Consider the following 20,604-nt stretch of genomic DNA (forward strand, 5'->3'; position numbering starts at 1 on the left):
ACAGAACAGTCATTTTGTCCTTCCAACAGAGCATCAGTTATATTTTTTTCGACAAACTTCACAAGAACTCTAATTAGGAAGTGGAACTGCTTCTTGTTTGCCTTTATAAAATTCCCTTAAAAGTCAGCACTCCTGGCAATAAAATAGTTTATAATTAGCAATTCAGATCAGCCATTATACAATATTTCCATTTTCTTTATTTTTGAAATTCATGCAAGTAAGTGTGATCAGGCAAAAAAAAACAATTAGAAATGCGCTAAAACTAACTTACAAAATATTTATGTATCAGATATTTTCCCAACTTTTTGGGCTCATGTTTGAATAGTATTTTGAAATAGCCTATAATGAGAAAATTTTCTCTATTAAAAGCACATGCATGTTTATACACATACACACAGAGTGGAAATAACAGTTTAAATAAATACCAGATGTGAAAATAAAGGGTGCGTTGGCATCAGATTTGAGATGAGAAGACTTTGACCAAGAACTTAGTTTTTCACTCACACAGAAAGAACACTGTGGGCTGTAAAAGAAGAGATATTAATGAAGCATTCATAGAAACTTGTTTTTGAGAATAGGCCTTGACACATTGAGAATACAAAGCTGAATCTGTATCCCTTTCATCTGCCTCTGTTTTTGCACATTTCTCTCTGGGAAGATCCAGCCAGATTGCCTACTTCCTGCTGTTCTTCATCTCAATGCTCCTGTATATTCTATTTCCTCTGCCTGTTGTGTGCTTTCCACTTTTCCTCACACGTGTGCCTCTTACATTGTTTTGAATGCTAGCTCCAAAGTCCCTTTCATTGAACTTTCCATCGTTCTTTCTCTTCTCATACATTATTTTATCACATTTGTTACAGTATAACTTTTTCCACAAAGTTATGGTACTTATTTATATGCATATTGTCCCTAGTACTACCTTGGAATAGAGGAAACATGTTTTAATCATCTTTCATCCTTCATTTCTAGTCATAATTAAGACTTAGTGTTTACTAACTGTCTGCAGAAGGAAGTTAGGATGAGTACATGTTTACAAGCAAATAGAGCATGCATAGTTCCAGGAGTAGTGGACGCATTGGCAAAGGGATACAAGAGAGCATGTTGCGTTCTGTCAGTGGCTGTTTATCCAATGTGTTAGAGAAAGTTTGGAGCAAGAGTACAGAATCTGGGGCTCTAGATTGTGAAGGGTCTCATTTGCTTTGCTGAGAAGTTTGTTTGGCATACTGTAGACAAAGAGGAGACCTGGAAAGACTCAAGCCAAGGAATGAGATAATTAGATCTTTGTTTTGGCAAGAGAACCAATTGGTGGTATGGACGATGAACTTTATTATAAGACCATGGAATTAGAAAGGCTAACTCAAAGTGATATTTTGTTAAAGAAGAGCAAATTAATTAGGAAGACATTTGGAGGTTGTAATTCACAAGATCTGAAGGGGCTATGTTGCTTACAAATTCAATGGAGTCTTTCTAATGTGGTTGGATGTCATGTTGTACCATACCAAGCAATGTCTACTGTGATGTTCAATCGAAAAATGTGATGCTGCTGTTGGATGGCGCCGTGTGCCTAGCTGGATAGCACAGTTCAGGAGGAAAACCTACAGTAATTGTCCTTCACTACCAACCATCACTTTCAACACCTGAATCCTATCTTTTTGTGCAAGGCACTGAGGAAAACTGAGTTTGGTATGAGAACTTTCAGGTGAATGCAGCTCTCCTTTATTATCAAAGTATGGAGTAATTAAGATGCCATTACTGTATATAGGGCTTTGCCTTGACATAGTTTCAGTAGACCTTTTTGTTAATGTATGTAAATTCATCAAATTATTTTTCATCAAAATAAATTATTTATTTCTTGAAAGATGGTCATCCCTCTATCTCTGTAGTCCTGGTAATTGACACACAGGTACACAATCCCTTCATAATTGTTCACTGAATAAGTGAAAGATTGGAAGGCACGTAGAAAGTTGAATACAGAGTGAAAAAAGAAAGACATGTAACTGCTTTGATTTCTTTACAAACACCTATAAAAAAAGCACCATTTGTTTGATTCTCATTATTTTTCCCAATGTCTCCATTAAAGGTTTCACTTTTTTGATTATTATTTTCATATAACATTTTGTCAATATTTTTAAATAGAAGCCATGCTCCAAAAATGTAATAACTTTCAAAATTTAATGGCTGTGCTTTTACAAGTTAAAATATATGCTTATCACTTAAAATAATTGTTGCTTCATCTAAATGTTCTTTACTCTTATTATTAATTTGGCAAATATTTATCAAGGAACTACTGTGTCCCACATGTTGCTGTGATGATAACGCAAAGTGAGAAGACACAGTAACTATTTCCAAGTAGTTTATGACTTTGCAAGGGGGGAACCACGCACATGAAATTTTCAATACCAGTTGGGTAGTAGCTTCATTTCCTAGGGCTTCCATAACAAGATGCCATGGAATGGGTAGCTCAAAGAACAGAAATTTATTTCCTTACAGTTCTGGAGTCTACAAGTCCAGGATCAAGGTGTTGGCAGGTTTGATTTCTCCTGAGGCCTCTCTTGGCTTGCAGATGACTGTCTCCTTACTGTGTTTTCACATTGTTGTCCCTCTGCATGCGTTCATCTCATTTTGTGTCTGAATTTCCTTATCTTATAAGGACACCAATCATATTGGACTAGAGCCCATCCTAAAAACTTCATTTTAACTTTAAAACCTTGTGTCTAAATACGGTTACATTCTGAGGTTCTGGGAGTTAGGACTGCAACATATGGAATTCGGGAGCACAATTTAGACCATAGTAGGTAGGAGATAGGATTTGGCCCATCTGAAAGAATCTAGTCTCAGATTCAGACTCTCTAATTAAACCTAGAATGGACAGATATTTATTTATTTATTTTTAAATGAGAGAGAAGGGGGAAGGGAAAGAGCAGTGGGAGAGGGAGGGAGAGTCTTAAGCAGAATCCGTGCTGAGCATGGAGCCCAATTTGGGGCTTGATCTCACCACCCTGAGATCATGACCTGAGCCAAAACCATAAGTTGAATGCTCAACTGACTGTGCCACCCAGGTACCCCCAGATATTTATTTTTAAGCAAATAATAATGATAATTCTATGCTGCTGAAATATTTACATGAAAATATAATTTTTTACAGCCTTCTCCTCTTATTATATCTGCTCTCTGGTCTAATATGTGTCATAATCATTTCTACAACCCCCAACTGAGATGCTATGAGTAAAAAAGATCAGGATTTTACAAAGGCATCAATGCCTACAGCAGATAAGTACACAATTTATAAGAAGATATTTTTAATCTATGAGGAATGAGGATAATGAATGGACGGGTGACAGGATGGTGTCTATCAAGTACATCTACAGAGAAACACTCTCCAATAGGACTCCTCTAGGACACCCACCTACATTCTTCCATCAAGAGATGAGCAGGGCTTTGTTTTCGAAGGAATAAACATTTATTCTAGATACAGATTTGCTTTCCTTGCCTGCAGTCCTTCTTCCAAATTCACCATCTGTGACCTTAAGGATACCTCATTTCATACAACATAGTTCCTGAATAAGAAATTTGTTTTATAGGATATAAGTGGAGAGATGCTCATGAAATTTATTGTTCTTGTGATACCCCATCACTCTGAAGCAACTGGCCTGATACAATTCTGTCATGGCCTTCTGAAATGCCAGCAAGATGACTAAATCTTATGGGGCTTGGGTACTGTCCTCCAGGATGCTATATATGGTCTGTAGCAGCAGCCAATCCATGCCGCTCTATCTCTCCTAATTAGGATTTACAAATCCAGAAAACAAGGGGTGAAAGACGAGTGGCTTCTCACTATTACCCTGAAATGCACTAACGTCATTATTGTTGCCCATACTCAACACCTCTGGGCTTGTTGTCCTGGTTTCCAAGGGAGAAATGTTTAAACGAGGGCCCACATCAATAGTTCCATTAAACTCAAAATTTAAACTACCACTTGGCTTCTTTGGGCTCCTCGTATTACTGAATCAATAGACAATGAGAGTATTGGTGTTCTGTCTGAGGTGGTTGATCCTGAGTACTGATGAGAAATATGGTTGCTAAGACACAATGGGGTAAAGAGAAGTATGTCTGGAATGCAGGAGATCCTCTAGGGTCCCTTTTAGTATTCCCATACCCAGTGATTAAAGTTACTGGAAAAATGGAAACCATCAAATACAAGAGGGACTCTCAGGACCTTGACTAAAATCCTAACTAGACAAGGTGCATACTGAAGCAAAAGGTGGGAAAACAATGTAATTATAAATACTAATTATGGTCACATGACCACTGGCAGAAATGAGAACTGTAATAGTTATGGATCGTATTTCTCATTTTAATATGCATATACTTACTTGCGTATATGTTAACTTTTTTCATCTTTTCCTCTTACGTTTGCCTAACATCTAAAATAAGAAGCATTAATAGTAGTTATTCTTGTATCATAGTTTGATTTATAAGATATCAAAGAATAATGTGACTCAGGAGGGATGCACATCACTTAAGGATGGATAAAGAAAGAGATTTTGTATCTCATTTTGGGGAAAGAGTTGTGCAAGGGACAGTTGCCTTATATTATATGGAAGCAGAATTTTGCTATTGTTTTTAGAAATTATTTTACGGATGGTTAATAAAGGTGTATATAAATGTCAAGGTGACAAGGGGTGCGTTGCAGTGGAATTGCATTGTGTCAATTTAGCAAAGCTAGAACTACATTTCCCAAAAATACTTTTCCCTTTATCATTCTGGGTTTGGGGTGAGCCAGATTTTTTAAATGAAAATTGGAAGAGAGTAGTGGAACAGTAGTTGTATTTTTTCACACTGCTGAGGTCAGACTAAGTCACGCGGCACGAGGCAACGTACCCGTGCCGTCATCTGTCTGCTGTGATGGCTGACCTTTTTTGCCGTGGAACAGCATCTGGACCTGTGGCAACTCCAGCTCTGGCTGCATCTCCCCTTTTAACTTTCTGACTCATGGACCAGATGCGTGCTCTCCTCAGAGCTAAGGACACCAGCGTCATCTGCACGACAGGCTCATCATCATACTTGGAGGCTTCGAGGCAGTTCCAGTCTGTCCACATGGATTTCACTTACCTCAAAATTTTCCTTTAGTCTTTGCTGTCCCCAGTGGACATCTATCTTCTTTTCCTTACTGCTTGCCTGGCCGACTGTAGGCTTCAGCCCCAGACGGTGTAAACAACCTCCCGAAAGCTATTTAACCAGCTTCCTAAATTGTGTGAAATCTAATCCTAATTATCAGTTGTGTGTATTCCAGTAGTTCTGCTTCTGTGATTGAACTCTGGGTGATAAAATTAGTTAGAAATTTTAGAGTCAATTGGAGAGTACTTTCTTATTTTTACCATATTATTTTTTTTTTGCAATCATGGAAAACTGAAGTTAAATATTATACATGTGTATCAATTTATTATTCTAACACACTATGTAGTTATTTCCCACCCACTGCATTTTATCAGTTTCTAAGACAGCAAAATACTGTGAATTTTGTCATTATTCAACCAAATAGGATATTTGCACAGCTGCAGGAAATACATTTTTTAACTTGAATTGACAGAGGCCTATTAGTTCATTTCATTAAAAAACTATGTCTTTTCTCATTGTTTTTAAGAATGCAGGGTAAGTCATTTTTGTAATATTCTATGAATGATCAATTCTGCTATTTTAAAATTGTTTCTAATTTTGAAACTTAGTTTAGTCTTTAAATGCTACTTAACTTTTAGACTTCATTTTCATTCTAATTATTGGTCTTTTCATTTTGTTTTGAAAAATGAATAACGTCTGAAGAATTCTATTCTGACTTGGGTCATTCTTACAACAAAACGTTTTCAACATTATGATTTGTTTTTCCCTCTGTAAGTATGTCCCCTGGGTAAAAGTGCTATTACTGACCAGATTAATGCATAAAAGGAAAAATATGGGTTTGGCACCTGACAGCAGTTTTCTCTTCCAGCTCAGGATTATATTCCCTTCCAGATTTGAATTATTGTTGGAACAGATGGACAGTCAGCCAATAAATGGTCTGCTATTGCATTTATTATCTTATAAAGCACAGTGATTTCATAAATATTTAATTTTAAATTCTTGGGCAATAGCTGAACTCTGTCTACTTGTCTGGTGCTGTTGATATAGGGGTGCTATAAAATTCAGATAAGGAAAAGAAAAAAAGGTAAAATACAAAGAGAGTAAAGCCCAGAAGATAATTATAGCACTGCATTTTATGAAAAAAGAAAATGGAAAGTAAAGTGTTTAAAAACCACAATCATATATGGCAATGTAACAGTGTACAGAGCCATCTTTATATATCACAGAAAATTCTATATTGAAGAGCATGCCTTTATATGTTTTAGAAGATTTATCTTTTGTCATTTGCTCAAGCAGGCAATAATGTAAGTTGTATTTGTAGTAATTAAAAATGTGGGAGATTAAAACCAAACTTAGATCTAATGTGTCTTAGTTCATTCATTGAAAATTATGTTCCTTTTAATTTCTAAGAATATCACCATGTGGCCAAGGAATGAGAATATAGTCATCAACTGATTCTTTATTCAAATTACATAACCTGTTTAAAGATATTAAAATAATCTTTTCAAAATGACAACCATTCTGCAGTTATCTGCACTTCCAAATACATTGTATGTAGATCCAATTTCAAAATATTAAGGGCCATATATTATGTGTTGACTCAAAGATGTCACATATTGAATATAATTATTGAATCTACTTTTCTAAAGTTGTCGTTTTAAATACATCCAGACTTAAGAACTTATAAGAATGCCTAAGATATTTAGGAAATGAGTAGCAATATAATTTGTAGTTCCTTAAATTTAATTTTTTTGACAAAGTAAGCCTTACTTCCCTGAACAATAGTAAATGCGTATGATAGTTTTCATCACATGCATACCAAGAAACCTCCCATCTATACTGCAATTAAGAGGGGTTCAATAATAATATTTTTACTAACTATATATGCAGTTCCTTTTGGACTATAAGAAAAAAGGAGATACTGAATAATTTATTACCAAGTGAGAGTATTTTAAAAATGAAAAGTGGTTGGAGAGAAGAGAAATAGATAAAACAAGAGAAAGAGACAGAAAGGAAAATCAAAGTGGAGGCAATGCAAAAGATCAAAGAGAAATAATGCATCTAGAAATTCTTCTCATCTTAGTTTATTGATGTTAAAAGCAGTCATGAAAGGTATAACCAGTTATAAAGTTGAAACTAAAATATTTCAATTGTAAATCATGCTTGACTTCAGAGTTAGATGATACATTTTCTCATTACATTTATTTTTCTAATTCTATAGCTTGCTTTTAATTGATAGTCGGGGCACCTGGGTGGCTCTGTTGGTTAAGCGTCTGACTCTTGATTTCAGTTCAGGTCATGATCTTGGGGTTGTGAGATGGAGCCACCCATGGGGGCTCTGTGCTCAGCGGGGAGTCTGCTTGAGATTCTCTCTCTCCCTTTCCCTCTTCCTCTCCTCACTGTGAGCAGTCTCTCTCCCCCCCAAAATAAATAAATAAATCTTAAAAAAATAAAAAATAAATTGATAGTAGAGTTAATTCTCTTAATCTAGGCTTTTCAAAACATTCCTTACTACTGAATTTTTACTCATTCTATAGATCCGATTAATACATAAAAATTTCTGACCCTTCTCCCTGAAGTCAAAATCAGTTACAATTCTTACTTTACTACCACTACACTGGGACTGTTCTACTTTCATCCCCTATCATTCTGTCTTGCATAACATTTAGTTATACAATTGGCCCCTGAACAACATGGGTTTGAACTGTGTGGGTCCACTAATACATGGATTTTTTTTTCAATATGGTACAGAGGTTTAAATGTATTTTCTCTTATGATTTTCTTAAAAACATTTTCTTTCCCTTAGCTTACTTTATTGTAAGAATACAGTATATAATATATATAATATACAGAATATGTGTTAATCCACTGCTTTTGTTACTGGTAAGGTGTCCAGTCAACAATAGGCTATTATTAGTAGTTAAGTTTTTGAGGAGTCAAAATTTGTTATCAGTGTTTTGACTGTGCAGAGGTTGGGTGCCCCTAATCCCCATGTTGTTCAAGAGTCAAGTGCATATAAAGCTATTACTCTTATTAGAATGGATGTTTCTTCAAGGCAAGTGTTCCTTTCTTCCTTCCTCTCACTATTTATGAAACTATAGTGGGAGATGGGTTCAGACAAAGAATATGCATCACTATATTCTCCACAGCATCTAGCGCTATGCAGGAAACCTACTAATAGGCCAAATAACGTATCACCAGAACAACACGAAGCGCTTACTCTAAAGTTGTACACCAAACTGTTATGTTGATAATGTTGTGGTTCATCCAATCAGTAAGTATTTATTATGCTCCTATGAGTATCATGTAAGATGCTGTGGCTAAAATGGTGATCAGGACTGACTCATGGAACTTGCAGTCAAATTGGGAAGACAGAGAAACACAAGTAAACATGCAAATATATAAGATATATAAGTTAAGTTTCATGCAATATACAAAATAATACTTATCTCTCTGTTCATTTATATATTAACTTTGAACTCTTGATGTTTGTGATAACCAATCTTGTTCAAGAACATTGCACATTAATCCAATTTCCACTCTTCCTTTAAGTAATTTAATACAATTTTATGTTTTTGTTCCTAATGGCTCTGCATCTTTGGTTTATTTTATTCTTAATAAAATATAGTTTTCCCCCACTATTGTAAGGTATTTTTTTTTCCTTAATTCATCTTGTTGCCAGGCACATTAATAATTATCACTTTTTGTTTGACAAAGTATCTTTGATTTTACAGATACAATATCTTTGCCAAAGGAGGATAATACTATGTATCTTTTTAAATATTCAAGCTGATCAATTTGTTTTCTTAACACATTAGCTAGATCTTCTATCGATATGTTCAGTATTAGTGCTGATTGCAGGCATCCCTGTTTTATTCCTCATTTTCATAGACATAGGGTCATTTTGCTGTTAGTTTTGGCATGAGAGTATTTTTCATATTGGGATGGCATCTCGTTCCCATTTTCTTACTGTCCTTCCTACAAAGAGTACACATGGCCTCCTCTATGACCATTTGATTTTCAGTACCTCCCATTTGAAGGAGTACACTCCTCTCTTTCTTTCATATCAGTCTTGACACAGGGGCTGTTTTGTTTAAAGGAATCACTGAATGTCATGTTCAACAGAAGCTTTAAGAACCATCTGATGGCTTTGCCAGGATTCATTTTCTTCTGCCATGAGCATAGCAAGTTGCAGATAAAGACTACTACATTAGGCAGGATCCAAGAATAAAGAGGCTATGTGGAACAAAATTGGGTAGAAGCAAGCAGAGCCAAAGTTATGCCCTGAATACATGTAACTGGAAAGAAGTAATTATTTCTTGCTGTATGATAGTAACTAAATCATTTGCTTCCAAACATTCCTATTTTATTTAAATTTTCATTAGAGTCCCTGGTAAGTTTTATCTAATGTCCTTTTGTCATCTGTTTCTATAGTTATATGATTTTTTCTTTTAATTCATTAATTGAATGGGTAATGTTGATGTAGTTCCTGAATTACAACAATATTTCTGGAATAAACACTACCTGATCATACATATTATTTTTTTAAATATAATACAGGATTCTGTATACAGCAGTCCCTCTTTATCTGCACTTTCCCTTTTTGTGTTTTCAGTTACCTGTGGTCAACCAAGGTCCTTCTGACCTATCACCAAGTCAGTAGCACTCTGATGCTGCATCACTGTGCCTACATTGTTCACCTCACTTCATCTTGTCAAGTAGGCATTTTATCATCTGACATCATCATGAGAAGACGAAGTGTGAGTACTGTACAAAAAGATATTTTGAGACAGAGAGAGAGGCCTCATTCACAGAACTTATTTCACAGTATATATCACAATTGTTCTCTTTTATTATTAGTTATTGTTGTTAATCTCTTACTGTGCCTAATTTATAAATTGATATTTGTGTTGTGATATATTGATACATATCATACATATATACTATGTATGTATAGGGGAAGAAAAACATAGCATATAGAGGGTTCACTACAATCTGCAGTTTCAGGCATCCACTGGAGGTCTTGGAACATAACCCCCATGGACAAGGGGGGGGACTACCATACATAGTAATAAGTTAGGTCGGTTGCATAAAATTTGTTGAGAAATACTTTTTAGTATTATATGACCTGAATAATTTTAATTCCACAGGTATTAGTTTTGCAGTTTCCTAAGAACTTTACTCTAAAATTTTCTGTACTAAATTTTCATTGATGTTGGCACTCTGAGCACAGGCTGCAATCTTCTCTTCCCTCCAGATTCATAAAAATTATGAAAAAAAGGAAAGCCAATGGATAAGCACTTAAGATACAAAAAGGGAACATTTCACCACTTCACTGACCATAAAAGAGAACGACATCTCTCAGAGATGGGCACTATATAGGATGATACACAAAGTCACAAAAAATAGGACCAAGATAGAAGGCAAAAGCAGCTCCAAGACTGTTGTATACATGGGAGCAATGGATACTAAGAGCTGAATGGAGCCACAGAGACCAAAACAGTAGTAGCCAAGCAAGTGAACTCCTGTGCATGTTTCCAAGCAGGAGCAATGAGTGAGTGCTATCAGACAAGAGAAGCAGGGTGTTGTGGATGGTAGAGGATGGGAAAAATAGGGAGGACCCATATGTAGAAGGCTAGCACTGAAGACCCATTAAGATACTTCCTTCTTACTTCTTCTGAAACTGTGCTAGGATTCAAGACACATTTTACTCTCTCTAAGCAGTCTGCACAAACAAATACAAAAGATCGTTGAAATGGAAACTTATTCCCAAAGATAGAGTCATACAGTCAAGACGTCTAACAGATCAAAGAAATCCAAGATAAATACAAAACTCAACATAGGAAAGAATTTAAACATCAAGAAAATGTTAATAGAGGAGGCAGAATTGGACTTCCAGGTAAACATGAAAACATTAATCATAATAGCTAATAGTATTTCCTAGATGGCTAACACCTTTTTATGTCTTTTATGTTTTGCCATTAAATGGATAAAGGAATAAAGGAATAAACCATAGTCCCACAATAAGAATGATAACCAGTAAAGGAATTAAAGTGATGAACCTCAAAAATGAAAATAGTTGAAATTAAAAACAAAAGTACAGAATGTACTGAGAAAAAGCATAGCTTAGGTTCTGGAAGATCTTGTTAAAGAGTTAAGCCAGAAAACACAGCAGTTGGAAAGGGACAAGAAGTGTGAAAGAAAAGCTGCAAAACATGGAGGAGGCATGTAGTAGTTTCAACATCTGCCTAACTGGAAACTGGGAGGAATACACGGGATATATGCATGGACAAAACCACAGACGATCTGTAGAACTGAAGAGTGAGTCTTTCATGGAAAGAACCCACTTCAGTCTTGAAGAGGATGACTTAAAAAACAAACTAATAAATTTAGACATAGTGACAAAGAGTAAAAATAAAATCTTAAAAGCTTCCAGGAAAATGTGAAGATAGGGCTACTGAAGGCAAGAGAGCAATAGATCAACACCTTTGGGCAGAAAGAGTCCAAAGGCCCTGACACAGGGAGGGAGAAAATTTACAACCTTCTATTAATATATTAATAATTAAAAGATTGCACATCAGTGAACCATGCTTTCATATTAAGTTAGAAAATAAACAAAATTAACCCATCAAAGCATAAGAAAGGATTAATAGAGGGAAAGTAGAAGTTAACATAATAAACATAAAAGAATAGAGTTAATAAAAAAGATTTAAAAATAATATAATACCATACACAAACTTTTTGAAGTATGACCAAAAAAAGAAAAGATAAAAAGCTAATAATTTTAGAACTTAAATATGAATTAAATAAAGATACCAAGAAGATTAAAATAATTGTAAGAAAATACTATGGACAATTTAACCTAATTTTTTTCTGGGGAATATATGTAAGAAAAGTGGCTCTAGAAGCAGAGAAGTAGAATGAAGGTGGAGTCAGATTGTAATCTCCCAAGACATTGACATGTTCTGTGAAGATCCACCAGCCTGGAATGCTTGTCCCTCCAGTCATTCAGATTTCAACTCAAATATCAGATTTTTGAGACTTTCTGACCATCCTATGAAATCAGTTGCCTAGTCTTATATCTTTAGCCCACTTATTTTTCTCATGGCTCTTATCGATGCTTGGGAATTTGTTATGTTGCTGTGTAATGTTGGACTTGATAGTAACTACTCAATAAATTATTGTCTAATTAATTGATTGATGGACTGATTAATTAATCCTACCTTATTTTCTCTGATTCTTTTTGTTATTTTTTCTTTCTACCACTTCCTACCTTTTGTTTATGTTTTTCCTTTGTTTTCTTCTATTGGATTGCAGAATAAACTATAACATTTTTTTCCAGTGACAGTTTTAAAGATGAATTCTATCAAACCTTTAAAAATCAAAATTTCCATCTTATGCTTACTCTTTCAGCATTGGAAAAAGAGGAAGAGATGATGAATCACCCTTCTCCATCTGGCATCATGTTTCCTTTATCTTAATTGAAAGGAACCCAGAATCATCCCATGATGATTAGGCTCAAAATCAGTAAAATTTCAAATAGGCACCACATGAGCTGTCATAAATAGATGAATGCCAGTCTAAGAGATAGCATCTACACATACACAGACAGGAATAAGTTCTGGGGAATGTCAATGGGGAATAACATGGCAGGTCCTGTGGATTCCTGAGAAAACTGTTAAATAGTCCAAGAAAATTGTTGGAGACCAGAGCTAAGGTAGAATGCAGTCATAGAAACAGCAGAAAGGTGAATCATCCGGGTCTTGATTGCTGAGGTGTATTTGGAGTTTAGGAGTGACAGAAACACCAAGGTGGTGGAAAAAGCCACCAGAGGAACAAACTCACCTAAGCTGGAATATAGTTAAACACCACTGGCTCCCTGACCTGAGACTTTGACACTCAGGCCCTTTGCCCTGTGGTTGTTACATGGTTTAAGGTGTTACTTTGTCAATTAATCATTTCTAAAAGCACAAGACAATGGGATCAGAATTGAGAAAGAATTCCATGAATCGTGTATGCTATAATCCTTCAAAACTCTCATTTTGTCAAGGCAGTAATTATATCATATTTCTTAAAGCCCATATTTCTATAACCAGAGGTATTCATATTCTTTTCCCATTCATAAAGTTAGTGATCTTCATAGCCAGCTTGATTCCCTGGAAGAGTTCAATGCTTTTTTAAGAAAGATTTATTTATTTATTTTAGAGAGAGAGTGCACATGCTAGTGGTAGGGAGGGGCAAAGGGAGAGGGAAAAAGAGAGAGAGAGAGAGAGAAAGAAGCAGACTTCCTGCTGAGCCTGGAGCCCAACTCAGGGCTGGATCCCACAATCCTGAGATCACAGCCTGGGTTGCAATAAAGAGTCCAACCAACCGAGCCACCCAGGCACCCCAAGAGTTCAGTACTTTTAACTTTTTAGACCACAGGCACAAATTTAATGTGCAGGAAAATGGAATGACTCTTATTCTTGCTGTAGGGGTAAACATCTTCTAAGTAGGTATGTTTTGCATTTAATTTTAGATTTTTGCATAAAAGAAAGATAGTATGCCATAATCTTAGAGATAGATAATGTAGCATGCTTTCTTTACAATAGATAAGTGGTGGTCATGGAAATGAGCTACCTACCTGCTGGGAGAGAGACTGACTTAAGACTTAAGACTCTGAATCCAGCAGCACCCAGTTCAGGTTCATACTTCCAAAGGCTGCTCACCGGAGGAGCAAAATACATGGCCTTGAAATATGCCACCTTGCCTTGTAGATTATTTTGAGCTGAGGTGTTACAGGACTTTTTTTTTCATTTGGTGCCTGTGGTTCTCGGTCACTCAGGTTGAAAGAATGAGGAGGTATACCAGGTGAAGAGTAATGGTCAACAAAGCAAAGTTTATTGAGTGATGGTAAAGTGATCAAAGCTCCTGAAGAGGGAGGGAATCCAAGAAGGTTGCCACTGGAGTTTCTAGGTCTAAAGGTTTTCGTGGGCTTGTTGGTGGGCTGTTTTAATTTGATTGACCCTCCATGAGCCTGTCACCCAATCGGGTTTTTGTCATCTATCACATGGGAAAGGGTGGAGGACTCCTTCCAGGGTTGTGTAAAATCCTAAGGGTGGTTTCCTCTTTGGGGGGGTAGGAGGGCTTGTGCCTTCCTGCCTTTCTTCCAACTATCCTTCATCAAAGGCAGTCAGGATTCAGCCGACTCAAGAAAAACTTTTACCTTTCCCTTAACTAACTAAAAGAATTTAGATTGAGAACCTGGTCCAGAAAAAGAGTTATTACAAGAGATAAATCTTTATCTGAAAGGTCTATCTGTGTGACAGGGCAAACATCTAATTACCAAACATCTGTTCTTCTTATTGTCCTATGAATTACCCTCCTCCCCTTGGAAGCCCCAGGACCCAATCCCAGCCCTTAGTTCACAATGATATATAAGCCTCAACTGACTGACTTGTCCTTAGGTCTCATATTCTTACAGGGCTTCCATATGTATGTAATTAAATTTGTTTTTCTCCTGTTAATCTGTCGTATGTCAATTTAATTAATAGACCAGCCAAAAAAAAAAAAAAAAACAAAAACAACCTAGAAGGGTAGAGGGAAAAAAAATGTCCTCCCCTACACGGGCAATGACTGAACACAGCAGAAGAGTACAGCAGACCTGTTCCTGGAGGGTGACTTTGGCTGAAGGACTCTGCGAAGGCCTTGATGAAATGTCTTAGAACTGCACTGCAGAGGGAGGTACTACTGCCCAAGCCTCCTTTTTTCTCCTCTCTCTTCCACAGGCAGCAAACATGCATTGATCACTTCCCTTGACTCTGTCCCCATTTATCCTCATGAGCAGTTCACCTAATAAATCTCTTGCACATTTAATTACATGTTGATGTCAGCTTCCCAGAGGACCCAGACTAAAACAGGTAGTGAGATTGCTCTAAAAATAGAGGCTTCCAACTTGTTTTTGGTAATATTTCTGGAAAACTTCCCTCTCCCTTCTTTATACATTGTCAGGTAAAACCACTTTTGCTTTTGAAACTAATATAAGAAAGGAATAACACCAAAAAAAGAAAACCCGTTACTGTCATTGCCTTGATATGATGCATGCTAGCACATCGTTAGCATGTTTTGCTTTTCTGGGCTAGAGCTGGACCATTACTACTGAAGGGGAGCAGAATTTGCCACCTTGGAATATGCCTCTTTGGCATAAGAATTAGGCTGTTAAAAAAAATATTGAAAATTGAGTAAAAGTTATCCTTTGTAAGAGACGTTGGCATTCATAAGAGAAATCTTCATTGGTAAGTGATGAGGTTGTGGGATATCGGTGAGGTGAGGTCCGGAGCCGATGACCAAGAAGGAATTCTTGAGATGTCTGTGGTGCAAAAAGGTGGTTTATTAAAGCATGGGGACAGGACCCATGGACAGAAAGAACTGCACCAGGGTCATGAGGAATGGCCCATTATATACCCTCAAGTTGGGAGGGGGTTAGGGATAGGTAAGTCTCTAAGGAATTTTGGAAGCAAGGTTTCCAGGACCTTGAGGGGGCTAGCTATTGGTGGGAAAAGGTCATTTATTACCGTCTAATAAAAGCTTAGTCATGAGACCCTTCAGATGTATATCGGTGGGCCGTATGCTTGGAGGATGATTGCCGACACGTATCTTGGGGGAGTTTAGAGAGCCAAAGGCATTTTTATACGTTAAAGTAGACTTACAGGATCCTGGGGGTAGGAAGGGAATTTAATTGTGACTACATACATTCCCTTCTAGAAGCTAGGTTATTGATAGCTTTGTTCTTGTAAATTGTAAGACGTTTGTAAAACGGAGGGATACTCATGTCCTGCAGGATTGTGATCTCCATAAGTTAACTATTTGTTTTTTCCTTCAGCCAGGACATCCCATGGGGGGTGGGGGCGGGTTGTGGGGTGTCAGCTTTTGCTTTGTCCTCAGCTTGCCTTCAGTTCCCTCATCCTTAAGGATGTCTCCCTCTATGTACCAGGAAGAGGAAGATGACCAAATCTCTAGAAATTTTTATTGGTGGGAAAAGCAGGGACTTAACATCTGCATAACAACCTTACCTTTGTTTACTCTGCTCTTCCTGGTAATCTCTCCAAACTGGCCTTCCCCACCCGCTGGACATCTTTCTTTTGTCTTTAGCTGGAGATGGTATTTAAGGTGGTGGGGGAGTTATTCAGTTTTTCTGGGTCTTTCCCGCGTGTAGAAGAGGTATATGTACTATTAAACTTCTGTTTTTCTCCTGTTAATCTTTCCTTTGTTACAGATTGTATCTCACCCAAGAACCTAGAGGAGTAGAGAAAGTTTATTCTTTTAACCTTGTAAAAAATTAGTACAAGGTACTAATTTTTAATCATTTAGGAAATCCAGAAACAAACATCCTAAAAAGTATATGCAAGGACTAGAATTATTTTTTAACTGCGATGTCATCATTTCAACATCAAATGGGTTTCACTATTCCCCTAGGACGTACATTTTCTTTAAAAATATGAGAACATTTTCTGAGAATTGTGAGTTCATTTAGACCACTGAATTAAGGGGCCAACTTCAAAACCTTGTAGATGTTAGAAATACCTGTTGATGTAGTTATGGAAGGTAGGTGAGGTCCAGAGACAATGACCAAGAAAGAATTCTTGAGATGCCTTTGGTGCAAAAAGGTGATTTTATAAAAGCACGGGGACAGGACCCCTGGGCAGAAAGAGCTGCTGCCCCAGGGTTGTGAGGGGTGACTGATTATATACTTGGGAGTTGGGGGTAAGGAAAAAGGAAGGTTTTCAAAAGAACTTTTGTATGCTAAAGAGGACCTGCAAGATACTGGAGGACTTGCCATGTCAAGTTTAGGGTTTTTTTTCCCTTTAGTAAAGCATTAACATTAAGACCATTGGGGAGTTTTTCCTTCTGGAAATTAGGTTATTGATAAGAATGCTTTTTTTTTTTTTCTTGTAAATCACCAAGACATTTTGTAAACTGAGGGAGGCTCAGGTCTTGCTGGACTGTGATCTCTATTAGTTAACCATTTGTTACTGTTTTTTTTCTTCCCTCAGCATTAGGGCAGCCAGGAGTACCTGAGGAATGTCACACACATCCCACCTGGGAGTGGGGTGGGGGGGTGCAGGGTGTCAGCTTGTGCTTTGTCCTCAGCTTGCCCTCATCACGGTCAGTCCTTGAGACTGCTTCAATGCCCAGCACTTTTCTCCCTTTGTAGACATTTAGCATACTTAACAGAGTGGACGGCATTGCTTGCTTTAGATGGTGGCTCTGCAAGAAGTATCGAAAATAAAAGCAGAGTGTTCTCCACTTCTTGCTTTAGATGGTGGCTCTGCAGGAAGTATCGAAAATAAAAGGAGAGTGTTCTCCACTTCGGAGCTTATCTCTGCCTCAGGCAGCATGTATGACTTTACTCTAGTCGTTGATCCTCAAGGCTTCCTTCAGTGGGCTTCTCCATTTTCCAGCATAGTTTACACGGAAAGGATAGGAGGGAGAAAGCTCTAATGGCAAATGGCTTGAGAAATCCTTGGGAGTTCTGTATTCCTATAGGAGCATGGCTGCAGCTTTGACCAATTCTCTCACATTTTCTCTTTAAAAATGCTACAAAACAAAACAAACAAAAATCCTTTAAGCAATCCTCCTGACTACTATGACTACTAACAAGCCAATCACTACCTTCAGGAGGAGAAAACTCACAGATTCATTGCCTCTTCCCCCCGCCCCATAAAAAAAAAAAAAAAAGTGTGTCTGCAGGGGGACAGGGATGTACTTGAGGCAGCAGAGTTGGAGTGGAAATTACACCTGTGAGGCAGACCAGGGGGCACTGGAACGGCTGGGGGTGGGGGCGGGGAGCACAGAAGCAGCATGAGCAGTAGCAGAGCCTGGAAAACCCAGTAAATAAAGTGTCCCTCAGAGAGGGGAGCACCGTCCTTAGAATAACTACTGGGAGGAAGTCTAAGAATAAAAATGAGCAGGACAGGAAAACGGGGAAAGAAAGGAAAAAAAAAAAAGACTTAAAATTTGAAGCAGCACCTTAATTAGATAAACTTCCAGATGTTTAACAGAAGAGGGAGCCCTTGAGCTGAGAAACCCAGACAGCTACTCCAAACGTTTCCTCTCACCTACTACTCCCTCTCACCTCTCACTTCTCACCTGTTAGTAGCTGAGCCATAGGAAATTTACAAATAACGGAGGGAGGGAAAGAACAGGGTAATTAGGGCAGGGATGTAAACAAGAAAAAGAATCTCTCTATATACCTATCTATATAGTTTAGACTCTTGGATCCTACAAATGTTACTACTCAAAAACAAAGAACAAAATAATTTCTTGAGATTAAAAATAAATGGAAACAAGTTAACCCAATTGCATATCAGTTTTTAAGGGTAACCACCCAAAGCATGGAACTTCACAGCATGCACTTTTGACTGTGTATCCCTGGAGAAATGTACTGTAAGCACAGATAAAAATGTTGATTTCATCTCATTCCGTGATTTAATTAATAGTAGTAATATTAGTAATTATATCTTGAAACTGTTTCTTTTATATAATGAGATAAAGCAATTAAGTATATTATTCATTTTGAGTCCTGACTTTCAGTGCTAGAGAAGGTAGATATGATTCAAAGATAGAAAGCTCAAAGAATTCACGTGAACCCACTGTTATGTTAAAATTGAATTGGATTTATCAATGTGAATTCATTATTTTAAAACATATCTTCTAGGAATCTTCTAACTATGCACCCAGAATGGTCTGAAAGCCATGTCATTCTGGTAGTGAGCATCTGGAAGCCTAGTGTTTGGCTCCCTAGTGCCACTTTGCACTAAAGGAACTACAGTTCTTTAGAAAAATAACTCATTCCCAGTCTGAGGCAAGGGGAGTATAAAGGGGCTGGGGATGTTTTTTGTGAAAGGACATTTCCAAAAAATTTGTAAGGTTGTGTCAGAAATGACACCAGAGACTGCTTGAAGCCATCTGCACTGACCAACATTCTGATGATTCGAGCATTAAGATAATGATTTCAGTTAATAAAAATTTACACTATCTCTATACAAATCCAATAGTCAATGAAGATTTGGGGAGAAAGAATAAGAGAGAGTAAGGGAGGAGAGAGTCAGGATAAGCCAGAAATAAAATTTATTTGTCAGTTGGAATTGAGTACTTAGGTCAATGCCCTATGATGTGTGAGCTCTGGTATTCTCAGTTGTCTCAATATCTGAGGCCTTCATCCACTTGTTTTGCCTTAGCCACATTGGTGACAAATTCCATGGGCACACAAGCCAACAGCAACTCAGTTTTCTTGTGTTCTGTGCCCCTTGCATCCCACCCCGGAGCTTTTCTACTGGCACAGAATCATTAGACACTGCAAGACTTGCTTGGTCTCACGTAAGCAGTAGCCTTAACTGACAAGATGGAAGCTGGTGGGTAGATTTCTTTCACCCCATGGGTGGAAGTTCCTGAGGCAAAGTAGTTCATATGGCATCTCAAAAACCAAACAAACTAGTGGTCAGCTTGCTCATTCCACGCAGTCACCAGATGGGTAATGCACATACTGTGTTCTCCCTCTTTCCCTTTTCCAGCACCCCTGCTTCTCTCTAAGATGGCACGTCATAGTAAACTAGCAAGCCATTAACCATTGTGTACGACTTTGTTTTCTAGAATCTAGATTGAGACACCTTTAAACAAACTACTGTTGTAACTTGGTTGTAAAGAGAAATGATTTAGAATTTTTACTGCTTTTTGTAATAGGAACTGTATTTCTCATAAGTAAATAGCCCGATTAATGAGAAAAAGCTTAATATAATAAAACAATATCAGTAAATATAAAGAAATTATAAACATTAGAAAATTATCATGATGTGACCCAGGTGAAAATTACAATTGATGTTAAAACCACTAGCTGAATTGTTGATGGGGTTTTAGAAATTGACAAAGTAACACCATGGGGATTTTTTTCAGAAGGGGAAAATATAACTATATAATGAAGAAATCATTTATTTACCCCTTCAATCCAGGGATCAGTGTTAGCAATGCAAACATTTTGTCCAAGCCAGGTGTAAAATATAGTTTTGAGATAAGTGCTGAGTTTTTTTATATCAACAGGCTATTAGATAATATTAGGGAATTAATATTTTTAATTCATTTCACCCAAAATAACACATTCATGCCCTTTCACAAGACCTAGTCATATGGACCTATTCTGTGTTTCTAGGAAAGAAAAGAAAGTATATTGATGATCACTAGTAATGTCTTCCACAATGCTATCAAGGGTCTCTATCAATAAATATGGATATAACCATTTAATTTGGTCTTCTTTAATGTACTTTGGCAAATTGCATGAGGATGTCTGGGGGTGTGGGCAGGCCTAGACCAGGTGACTGTGATGTATAGCAATGAACCACTAATTTAAGAACCACGAATAATGAAGCCTGATTAGTTTTCTAATGAAGATACTCAGTCCCATACCAACTTTGCCAACATGTAATCTGGGCATACTACTATTCAAAGTGAGGG

At 37.2% G+C, this 20,604-nt stretch overlaps 1 long non-coding RNA gene across 2 annotated transcripts in view; it reads left to right on the forward strand.

The window, feature by feature from the left end:
* The window catches only part of LOC117796683, a 203,966-nt gene that overhangs the window by 152,018 nt on the left and 31,344 nt on the right, over positions 1-20,604 (forward strand). For both annotated transcript variants that reach the window (XR_004621289.1, XR_004621288.1), the window contains exon 3: positions 9,734-9,878. This is a non-coding gene — a long non-coding RNA (uncharacterized LOC117796683). The remainder of the gene's footprint in view (positions 1-9,733; positions 9,879-20,604) is intronic.

The sequence above is a fragment of the Ailuropoda melanoleuca genome, chromosome 16 (assembly GCF_002007445.2).
Source record: "Ailuropoda melanoleuca isolate Jingjing chromosome 16, ASM200744v2, whole genome shotgun sequence".
NCBI classification, from domain to species: domain Eukaryota; kingdom Metazoa; phylum Chordata; class Mammalia; order Carnivora; family Ursidae; genus Ailuropoda; species Ailuropoda melanoleuca.